Source organism: Tupaia chinensis, unplaced genomic scaffold, assembly GCF_000334495.1.
Source record: "Tupaia chinensis unplaced genomic scaffold, TupChi_1.0 Scaffold000187_1, whole genome shotgun sequence".
Lineage (NCBI taxonomy): Eukaryota > Metazoa > Chordata > Mammalia > Scandentia > Tupaiidae > Tupaia > Tupaia belangeri.
Genome location: NW_006159662.1, coordinates 201,942 through 213,381, shown reverse-complemented (window position 1 = coordinate 213,381; position 11,440 = coordinate 201,942). Strand labels below are relative to the sequence as shown.

The 11,440-nt window shown below is 37.0% G+C and overlaps 1 long non-coding RNA gene across 1 annotated transcript in view; it reads left to right on the top strand.

Moving 5' to 3' along the window:
- LOC102483463 (uncharacterized) overlaps window positions 1-11,440 on the top strand; it is a 28,011-nt gene that overhangs the window by 10,026 nt on the left and 6,545 nt on the right. The gene's annotated exons all lie outside the window — the stretch shown is intronic.

The following is an 11,440-nucleotide window of genomic DNA, read 5'->3' as shown; positions in this document are numbered from 1 at the left end:
AGCGAGAAATCACCCCCCAGGGGGGATGGTCACGCCGCAATCCCTTCTCCTCCATTCTCCTCTCGGGATCTTGGGCACGCACGCACACGTGCTCAGCGTGAGTTTTAAGCCACCGGGTCCGGGACACGACCCGCGGTTGTCTACGTGGGAGTCCAGCGACATAGCCATTACACTAACTGCTGGTTCCCAATAGCTGCCTTTCTTGACCCTCTCAGGGCATTTATGAGATGAGGTTTGTGAAAAAATAAAATCCAACTGTTAAACACATGATATGTGCTATTTCCGATCTGTATGCTTTATGTGCAATTTTTTATTTAATATCTAAACTTGCAATGTGAGGTATACATTGTTATTTTTCCCACCCAGGTATAAATAAGTTAAGTACTCTGAAAACTATAAAGCACCAGAGTTTACAAATAAATGGATGTCATGTAGATAACTGATATATAATTAAAAGAAACAATTTTCTACTAATAATTTCCTGAAAATATTTTCCTTTTTTGATTTAACCTTTACTAATATTAACTTTCCATATTTGTACCTTGTCTCTTTCCATGTTTGTGCCTTCTACCTTTTCCTTATGTACCTTTCACCTTTAATTATGATTCTCTTGGGGCTGGCAGGTAGCATGGTGGTTAAGGGTGCTGGACTTCCACATGACCAACAGTGGTTTGAGTCCTGGGCCTGGCGGCTTGCTTTCTCACTTTCTCTCTCTCTCTCTGTCCCTCTCTGGTCAGATTTAAGTAAATAAATAATTAAATAAATAAAGTTAAACCATTCTTAAAAAAATTAATTCTCTCAATCTGTCCACTCATTCTGTAAATATTTGTGAACTGCCTGTTTTTTTTTAAAAGAATTATTTATTTATTTATTTCCATTTGTTGTTATTTTTTTTCTTTATTTGACGAGAGAGAGAGAGAGGAGAGAAAGGGAAAGTGAGAAAGCAAGCCACCAGGTCCAGGATTTGAACCATGGTTGGCCATGTGGGAATCCAGCACCCTTATCCACCACACCACCTGCTGGCCCCTGTGAACTGCCTGTTATATGTTAGGTACCACCCTAATCATTCAGGATAGAACAGTGAGTGAGACAGACATTGTACCAACTGAAAGGAGGACATAAACCAAAATAAGGACTTATACAAAGAAAATCAAACATGGAGTATGGTCAGTAGCATCATGGATTAGTGGTCTATAGAAGGACGTTCATGATTCATCTAATACAGACCTGAGTGGTCAAGGAACATTGTTCAGAGGAAGTCATATTTAAATTAAGGTCTAGGAACTAAGTAGGAATTAGTTACAGAGCAAGGAGAAAATATTCTGGAAGAATACTATTACCATCTTGTCCTCATTTGTACTGATTTTCTCTTTCTCTGCTCTTTCTACAAACTCAAACAGCTCCTGCTTTAAGATTCATTTCTAAAATATAATTGGTTATTTAGTTTCTTACATGAAATTTTGGACTATGTCATATTTAGTAAGACCTTTAATCCACAATCCATATTTAATCTGATCCTATGTTTTCTTAATCCAACTATTAAGCAATGCTGTTGTTTTAGACTACTTTATTTCCTTACCTAGCTAGAACGTGGCCTCTGTTCTTAGCTAATCATAGCATAAATAAGACCAAGGTATTGATAAATAATTGTTTTTCATACGTATCATTTCATTATTGTAATTACTTTCTTTTGCCACTAGATGGTACTTGTATGCCTGAGAGATAAAAGTGCTAATTCAATTTACCTTTCTGGAAACCAGTAAAATTATCCAGTCAGAGGATCAGGACATTAAGAAGAAACAACCGAAACCAAGTTCTAAGTGATCCTCATTCTCAAATTTATACTTTAATCTTGACCTAACATCATCCTTTCCCTTTGGATAAATATGACAGTAATAAATTTGAATTACCTTTAAATTTCTTGTGCACCTCATACCACCCCATCCCCATCTAACCTTTATTTTCATTTTATTTTTACTTTCTTTTTCTTCTTAACTTTTTTGTATTAAGTCATTGAGTTTTTTTTTTTTCTTAAGTTTATTTCTTCCACAAGTGAGAGAGGCAGACAGAGAAAGGGGGGAGAGAGAGAGAGAGAGAGAGAGAGAGAGAGAACCCCCAACAGGATCTTGACACTAAGATCTACCCCTAGCCTTCAGTCAACCCTGGCTCTTGGGTAGATGTATGTCTGGTATACTCAAGGAGTTCTCTAGACTTGAACCAGGAACACTCCCATGTGGAATTGCCTCACAGATCATCACACTTTATAGCTATACCACCATCTGGCCCCTACTTTTACTTCTTAATAATGCTTTTCTAATATCGTCTTCCATAAAATTGGACTACTAGCTCTCTGTTGGAAGCCCTCTTCCCTCCCAGCTCCTTGCCTAAACTAATGCTTTCCCTTACCTGGAAGAGCTACTTCCTAACATCCAACACCTCCCCTTCTATTATTTAGAGATTCCAATCATTCTTCAGGGCACTTTTAAAGGATCACCTTTCCTGTGATGTTTTCCCTGTTACTACAGTAGAAAATACCTTCTTCAGATTTACTTTTCATTTTTTAAACAAGCTCAATAATTTGTTTAATAATAAATGTAACATATGTGATTCTAAAGAGCTATGTGCTTTTCTATAGCACTTAAAGGATTTCTGCCTTATGATTATTTATAAACCTTTCTTAATCTTTGTATTATATAATACTTGCCTTTTGATTGTAGAGACTATCTTACTCATTTACATACCTAAATATTTAGCACAGTATTATTAACTGAATTGATTTAATGATGATATTTAAAACACTATTGCCCAAAACTCTAAAAATCAAAATGAAATTGTGATTCTTAATGATAGTCTCTTGTGTAATTTGGATAAAATTCATTAGCAAGACCTGTGGAACCAAATCATCTTACCAAATAAAAATGACAGTTGTGGTGTGAGAAGTCCCACTTCCTCCAAATATATAAGAATAATGGCTAGAGTAAAAGTATAAAACTGAGCTCTAGATACATAAAGCAAGCACTTCAGATACAAGAAATGAAGAAATTCAAAGTCATAGTACTAAGGTCCAGATGCTGAGGTTTTTAACCCCAATGTGAGGAACTGGAACTAACAATCTGCATAAAATAGCACCCTAATGAAGTTTTCACTATTTGAAGTCTAAGGAACTTGCCAAGGAGCTTAATTTCATACCCAGTAGTCTAGGTTAGGTGGGGATGGGGATAATCATTCCTTTGAAAATTGAAAGACCCAGCCTAGGGAAGTCCAATTTTATATTATCATTAAAGAAGAACTACAAGCTTTGAAACAGAGAAACTGACAAGCCCCTACCTAACAAATATAGAAATTTGATTTAAGGACAATGGCACAACTTGGGGCACAAGAATATTCCACGAAATAAACCATCCTCTCTAAAGTCAAGTTTTCAGTAAAATTTACCTACCTCCAAGGAAACAATCCACGACCAGAGTAAGCAGATACAAGTAGGAAAATCAGTGCCCAAACAACTTGAGACAATAAGATGACCTGAACATGGTTACCAAGGAAAAAAATCCATAAAATAATGAAAAACATAAAAGAAAGAAAGTAAAAATCAGATGAAAAAACAAGGTAAGTTTAAAAATTGAAATATTTAAAAAGAATAGAAACATATTGATTCATTAATACATTGGACAAATATTTATTAAACATCCACAACATTCTATCAGTGTTCTAAGTGCAAGAAGATAAAGTAGCAAATAAGACACACAAATTCCCTGCTGTCATATCTTATATTGCAGTGCATTGTATTATTATATTGGAAATAAAAATCTTCAAAAGATGGGTTGTATGGATGGACTGGATACAGTTGAAGAGATGATTGTTAAACTGGGAAATAAAATCTGAGGAAATTACCACAGTATAGCACAGAGGGTTTAAAAAAAAAAGGTGGGTACAAAATGAAGTTATACTCTATTGTTAAGAAATAGAGTAGGAGGACCCAATACATATCTAACAGAAGTTCTAAAAAGAGAGGACAGAAAAAGAAATGATTGGCAAGGCATGATTTAAAGAGAAAATGTCAGAGAATTCCTCAGAAATAATGACATGATACATCAGGTACATGGGCAAGCATGCTCAAGATCCTAATGGGATGGAGAGTAGAGGACAAGGGATTGCATCATGACCACACCCCACTAGGGGATGCGTTCTTCTCTGTGTCTGTCTCTCTCTGTCAGTACACACACTGGCAAATTGAAAGAAAATAAAAGAGAAAGAAGGACAAACAGAAATGACCCATGGAGCATGCATTAATTTCTTAACAGGATAAATTTTAAAAAAGAAATCCACATCTGAACACTTCTATTTAAAATTAAAGTGCATTAAGGACAAGGAAAGAGCTAAAACAGGAAAGTAAGGCAAAGAAAACTTAAGAAGAAACAAAAACACAGTGGATAAGAGAAATCCCATTGATAGTAATAAAGAGTGAGGGTAGACAGATGGCATGGTGGTTAAGACACTGAACTCCCACAAGACAGACCATGGTTTGAGTCCTGGACCTGGAGGCTTGCTTTCCTACTTTCCCTTTCTCTCTCTCTCTCTCTCGGGTCAAATTAAATAATAATGATGGTACTTAATGAAATAAAAGAATTTTTTAAAAAAAATAGTGAATGAACTTTTTAAAGGGCCAATGAAATTCTATTACTAGCTAACATGATGTTCAAAGCAAGGAGGAAAAAAGACATTTTCAAACAAAGACCAATAAAGTTTACCATTCACAGAGCTGAACTAAAATAAGTATCTTTTTAAGGTTTGTTCATTTATTTTTTAGAATTTTTTTTATTTAATTGTATTTATTCATTCATTTATTTTAATTTGACCAGAGAAAGACACAGAGAGAGGGGGAAAGTGAGAAAGCAATTCGCCAGGTCTGGGACTCGAACCGTGGTCAGCCGTGTGGGAGTGTCCAGTGCCTTAGCCACCACGTCACCTACTGGTCCCTGTTCATTTATTTTATTAACTCATAAACAATTACTTGTCTTCTGGCTTGTTAAAGCAGTAAGTCAGACAACATTTGCTACAATAATGTATGTCAAAATGGCTGGCATAAAAACTCTGGCACCACATCACCATGTTCATCTGAAGGGCACTCACGATGAAGTTGACTAATTTTGCCATTTTCATCCACCTTATGGTATAACAGGACAGTCAGATTAACCTTCTCTTATGCTTATTCTTCCTGTGAGTGATATAAGATTTCTTTCTTTTCTTAGCACTACCAGGAAGTCTCAACATGAGATAAAACGCGGACTCCTTTTGGTTGTTTTAGTAAGAAAAAGTACACCCATCTTCCAACTGTTTGCCAGCAAAAATTAGTCTTTGTGGATCAGGAGGAATTCCTTCCTTATCCTGGATTTTGGCTTTTACATTTTCTATTATATCTGATGGCTCACCCTCAAGGGTGATGATCTTCCCCACAAGGATTTTTATGAAAATCTCCCTCTTGTTGACAGTCCAACCACAGATGGTGGACCAGAAACAAAGAGGACCCTAAAAGAATTATTGACAGATGTACTTCAATAGGAAGGAAATCAAATTAAAAAGAATGAAGCAAATGCAAGAAGAAATACAAAGACACTGATTAAATTATTAAGGAAACTACATTGTCATATAAATAATACATTATAACCAAGAAAACTAAATAGTATAACATGAAAACAGAAGAAGTCAGGGTTGAAACATTCTCTATTTTTGACAGGACACTACAGGTGTTAATTTTAGATATTATAAGATCAACTGTTCTTGTTAGAAATGTTGAGTAATCACCTGCCATATGTATTTGCTGTAATCATATTTAATTTTGGACAAGAAAATAAAAGAAAGAGAAAGTAAGGAAAGAAGGAAGGAAGGAAGAAAAAAGGAAAGGAAAGGAAGAAAGGTAGAATTAAGAGATGCATATTGATAGATCTGTTAGGTATAAAGTAAGTAGAAGGTCAGCCCCCATAGCCTAATGGTTGTGGAAGCCAATCTCATGTGGCCAGTAACAGTTCAAGCCCCAAGGACTTGAAAAACTATGCTGAACATGTATGCACATATGCCCCAAATCCCAACACAGTGGAAAAGTGGAGGAGAAGGGATTTTGTCATGATCACACTCCACTGAGAATGCCCACCCACCCACCTTCTCTCCCTTTCTCTCTCTCTAACTCTCTCTCTCTGGCAAGTACACACACCTTCTGTCAATAAAAAAAAAAAATTAAAAAAAATAAAAAGCAAGGAGAGCACATTTATACTGAATGTATAGACAGGAAGGGATGGAAAAAACAGGTAAGTATTAAATATTCATGAGACACATGGGACACTAAATATTCATGAGGATCCACTTTGACCCCATGTGCTTCTACTCAAGACATTTGGGTCAAATCCATGAGTGTTCAGCAAAGTATTAGTGTTGAGTTACAGCTATAGCTGGACATACCAGTTCTTGAGTCTTTGGAAAATATGAATTGACTGTAGGCTCCTTCCACCTACTGAGCATTCTTAGCTCACTCTCAACTCTGATCCTACTGTTAGTGTGGGGAAAGCCAATATAGAGTTGGAGAGAGGGCCTATGAACAGCTGCATCAAAAGCTTAAGTTTGTGTTTTTATTTTTGTTCTTTTTTTTCCTACTACTTAGGAAAGTAGGTACAATTACATGCCTATAATTGGTAAGACATTTCAGCCATTATTTCATTGAATTCCACAAATGGCCATTGAGTTTTTAATATGATTATGTGCAATGTACTCTCCTGAAGGAGGCAAAATAGTTTCTGCCCCCAATGGTAGTGAAGGAGCCACAGTATAGTGTACATAGCCTACTGTAAAATAGAGTGTGATGTCAGTATATATTACATCTAGCCAGACATCAGGATTATCCAAGAAGCTTTTGTTTGTATACTTGCTATTGTTGATTGTCAGAACCTGTCCGAGATCTGAAAAGGAATCTCCAGGTTACAGAACCCAGAAATCTTTTCCATGATTCTGATACTTAGACAGACTTGAGAAACAACATGATAAGTATTATGTTATGAATATCTTAGCAGAACATGGCTATGTTATTTTATTGCAGTGTTTCATGTACCAAATTCTCAAAGAAAGGAATGTTACATTCCTGTAGGAGGATAAACTTCCAAAATATAATATTAACATAGGTAGAGCCCAGGAGTGCCAGAGGAGTATGTGAAAGCATTTGATGCCAAGAGAAAATAGAAATATAAACTCATCCAAAATGTTGGAAGAAGAGTCAGGATAGGAAATATGAATATAATCTATGTTCTTGTTGTACCACGAGACCAGGTCTATTCCTATGATTTTCTGTATATTTCTACATCACCCTGAGGGCTAGCTCAGAAGGGTTCATGCTAAATTGAAAACTTTATAATTTCTTTAAAAAGTAAGAAGTTAAATTTTTTTAAGAGATTTTTGCTATAGGGCACATGCACTCGCTGGAGAGACAATGAGAGACAGAAAGTGAGAAATCACCCCACCTCACTCCCCGGGGGATGGCCACCCTGCAATCTGTTCTCCTCCATTCGTCTCTCGGGATCTTGGTCATGCATGGACACATACCCAGCATGAATTTTAAGCCACAGAGTTTAGGACTCCAACCACAGCTGACTACATGGAAGTACACCAACATAACCATTATGCCATCTGCTGACCCCAAGATTTTTAATTTCTTTAAAAAATAAGATCACAGGAACCAGCAGATGGAGTGGTGGTCCCCACATACTTGACTCCCAGATTCATGACTTGATACTCACACCAGGCGTGTGTGTGTGTGTGTGTGTGTGTGTGTGTGTGTGTGCGCCCAAGATCCTAGGAGAAGAATGAAGAGAAGTGATTGCAGTGTGGCCATCCTCCCTGGGGGGACGAAGGGTGAGTTCTCACTTTCCCTCTCACTGTCTCTCTCTCTCTCTGGCAAGTGCATGCATCTTAAGGCTAAAACCTCTAAAAAAAATAATAGAAACATTTTAAAATAAGATCATAGTTGTTCATTTCTGTTTCCTAGATTACCAAGAAGTTTTTTTTGGTAATTTTCTAATAAGACAGTCTATCTAGATAAACGGGTGGTTTTCTCAGTAGGACTGATTGCCTTTATGTTTCATGTAGTTTATTTTTTTTTCCTTTTGAAAAATCTTATTTTTCAAATAAATTTTTGTTTTTATTTTGTTGTTGGTGTTGCTTGGTATTATTGTTAAAATGGCTTACAGGACCAGCCAGGACCAACCAGGTAGCATGGTGGTTAAGTGGCTGGATTCTATATGACCAACTGAGCAGTTCTAGTATTGGACCTGGTTACTATGTGTATGTGCATGCCCAAATCCTGAGAGGGAGTGGAGAACAAGGATTGTGGTATGATCATTCCCCACTGGAAGTGCTTTCTCACTTTCTCTCTCTCTCTGTCTCTCTCTGGCAAACACACATGCCCTATTGGAAATTAAAAGTAGCGATAATAAAACAGCTTACATTTAATCCTATAAAAATCAAGGAAGATGGGAAAATATAAATAAAAATAAAGAGAACATTTTAATTATCTGTGTTCTGATACACATTATGTATTGGGTTGTAAGAAAAGTCATGACCCATTTTTATACAGAAAAAAAATACATCATGACTTTTCTGACAACCTAGTAGTATATTATCTAGGGCACAATTGACTAGTCTCAAAAATGTACAGTATTTCAAACACAACTCGTATTTCTTACTCATGGAACAGTTCAAAAGGATGTCCTGGGCGTTATATCTAGTTGGAGGGTAGAGACATTGAAAAAGGCCCTTAACTTCCCAGATACCGAAGTGAAATTCATCACTGTGCCTGTATTGCTTTCATGAGAAATAACTGTGTGACTCTATCTGGAGGCTAGGGAAGTGTTGTTCTTAGCTATGCAGCCATATCCCAGCTATAGCACCATTTTATGAAAGGCCAACTACAACTAATCAGTGACAGCTAGCCATGTTCTATTTTTTTTTTTTTTGAAGAGTTAAGAGAATCTACCTTCAAAAACATCTCAGCCTGGCACTTGATAGGGATGGTTTATTGACAACACTTTTTTCACTCTATTGTTATTGATCCTGAAAAACGTGGGGAGCTGGGCCTTTGGCCTAATAGTTAAGAGAGCTAGATCACATGTGGATGACTGTATGGTTTGAATATTTGCCCTGGTGGCTTGAAAAACATGTCAGGAGTGTGTGCGATACACCCAAAGTCCTGATAGAATGAAGAAATGGAGGATGGAGGAAAAGAGATTATGGCATGCACACAAGTCTTTGGGGGGTGCTTTCTCTCTCTTATTGTCTGTCCGTTTCTCGCTAGCAAACACACATGCCCTCTGGCAATTAAAAAAAGTGTTCAAAAATTTATTCTTCCCCCCAAATCATCGATTTTATCTAAATATTTTAATGTATTAGTGTATATTTGTGAAAAATATTCTCAAATAATTATTTAAAATTTCTTTGAATCTCTGTTTACATCAGTTTATTCCTTTAATCCTAACTTGGCTAATTTGTAGTGTAATTGGGTCTAGTTGTGAATCGTATTATTTTTCTGCAAAGAATGTTTGGAATATTAATATTTGTCTTTTTATTTAAAAAGGTTTTTTTAACTGATAGTAATAGGAGTGTTGTACTTTCTACACCCTTGCATTTTTTTTTAATTGCTAGAAGGCACATGCACTCACCAGAAAGAGACAGAGAGATAGAAAGAGAGGAGACAGCACCCTTGAATGTAGTATGGTCACCTCAGTTCCTTCTTTTCCATTTCTCCTTTCTAATGGGATCTTAGAACATTCATATATTTGGCTGGAGTGTTTTTCAAGCTGCCAGGGCTGGAATTCAAACCATGGGTCACCATGGGTCAGCCATGTGGGATCCAGCTCCCTTAACCACAAGGCTATAGGCTAGTCCTATACCCTTATACATTTAGAAATTATTCTTTTGTCTAGACACATGAATCATAATTCCACTGGGTACAGAATTCTAAAGTAACACCCTTTTGTCTTCAAAACTTCATAGATATGCACACACACACATACATTCATGCACACACACACATTCACGCACATATGCTGTTTTTATTTTCAGAACCATTTGAGAACAAGTCATCTACTTTATGCTTCTTTTAATGATGGGTCTTTTCTAAGAACAAGGATTGTCTCCTATGTGTATATAATTATTACTTTGTTTATTTTTAGTCTCTCTTGTGAGAATGTAAGTTCCATAAAGGCAGGAACTACTTATTTCTTGGTCATTGCTATATGTCCAAGGGATAGAATAGTACTTGTAATTTTTGAAGCTAGGGTAGGCATCCTTTCTGTAAGACCAAGAGATGTACTTTAGGGTTTGTAGACCAACAGGAAAAATTTGAGAATGTTCTACTTACATAATAGAGAAACCTTTTAAAAACTTTTAATTATTTTAAAAAATTCTTTAATTACTTATTTGATTTTTAAATTATTATTTTACTTTGCTACACGGCACATGTGCTCAAAAAAGAGAGACAGAGGGACCAGCACTTAGCGTAATGGCTATGTCACTGAAATCCCATGTAGTCGACCATGGTTCGAGTCCCAAACCCGGTGACTTAAACTCATGCCAGGCGCGTGTGTGTGCGTGCCCCAGATCCCAAGAGGAGAAGGGATTGTGGTGTGGCCAGCCCCCCGGGGGGTGATTTCTCGCTTTCTATCTCTCTGGCTCTCTTTCTGGCGAGCGCATGCGCCCTATAGAAAAAACTTCTTTAAAAAAAAAAAAAGATTAAAAAAAAGAGAGAGAAAGAGAGTGAGAGGGAGTAAGAAAGCAAACTGCAAGATCCAGGACTCTAACCATGGTTAGCCATGTGGGAGTCCAGCACCTTAACTACCACGCTACCTCCTGGCCCCAAAAGAGAATTTTTTTTCAGTTTTAAGGTTTTTGCCATAGGGCATACACACTTACCAGAGAGGTAGAGAGAGACAGTGAGAGAGAAAGTGAGAAATCACTCCCCAGGAGTAATGGCCATGCCACAATCCCTTCTCCTCCATTCTCTTAATGGGAGTTTTAGGCATGCACGCACACACACCTGGCAAGAGTTTCAAGCTTCCAGATCTGGAACTCAAACCACGGTTGGCCATGTGGGAGTCCAGCACTTTAACCATTACACTAAGAGAGAAAACTTTTATATTACTGGTATTTAGTTTAAATGTACCTTCTTTAAACTGAGGGAATTCAAAATATAGTAATAATGGAAAACTATTGTTTTGTAATACTATTGAGCTGGACTAGGAAGAGCAAAGAATGGGCAGCAAGGTTTTGGCCAGCAGAGCCTAGTCTAGCATAGATTTTCTTTGGGAGTGAAGACAAATGAGGGGGACAAAACAGAATAGTAGTTGCTAGCAGACCCATCAAGGCCTCCAGAACTAAGGGGGTTCTCAAAGTCTCTCCTGTGCTC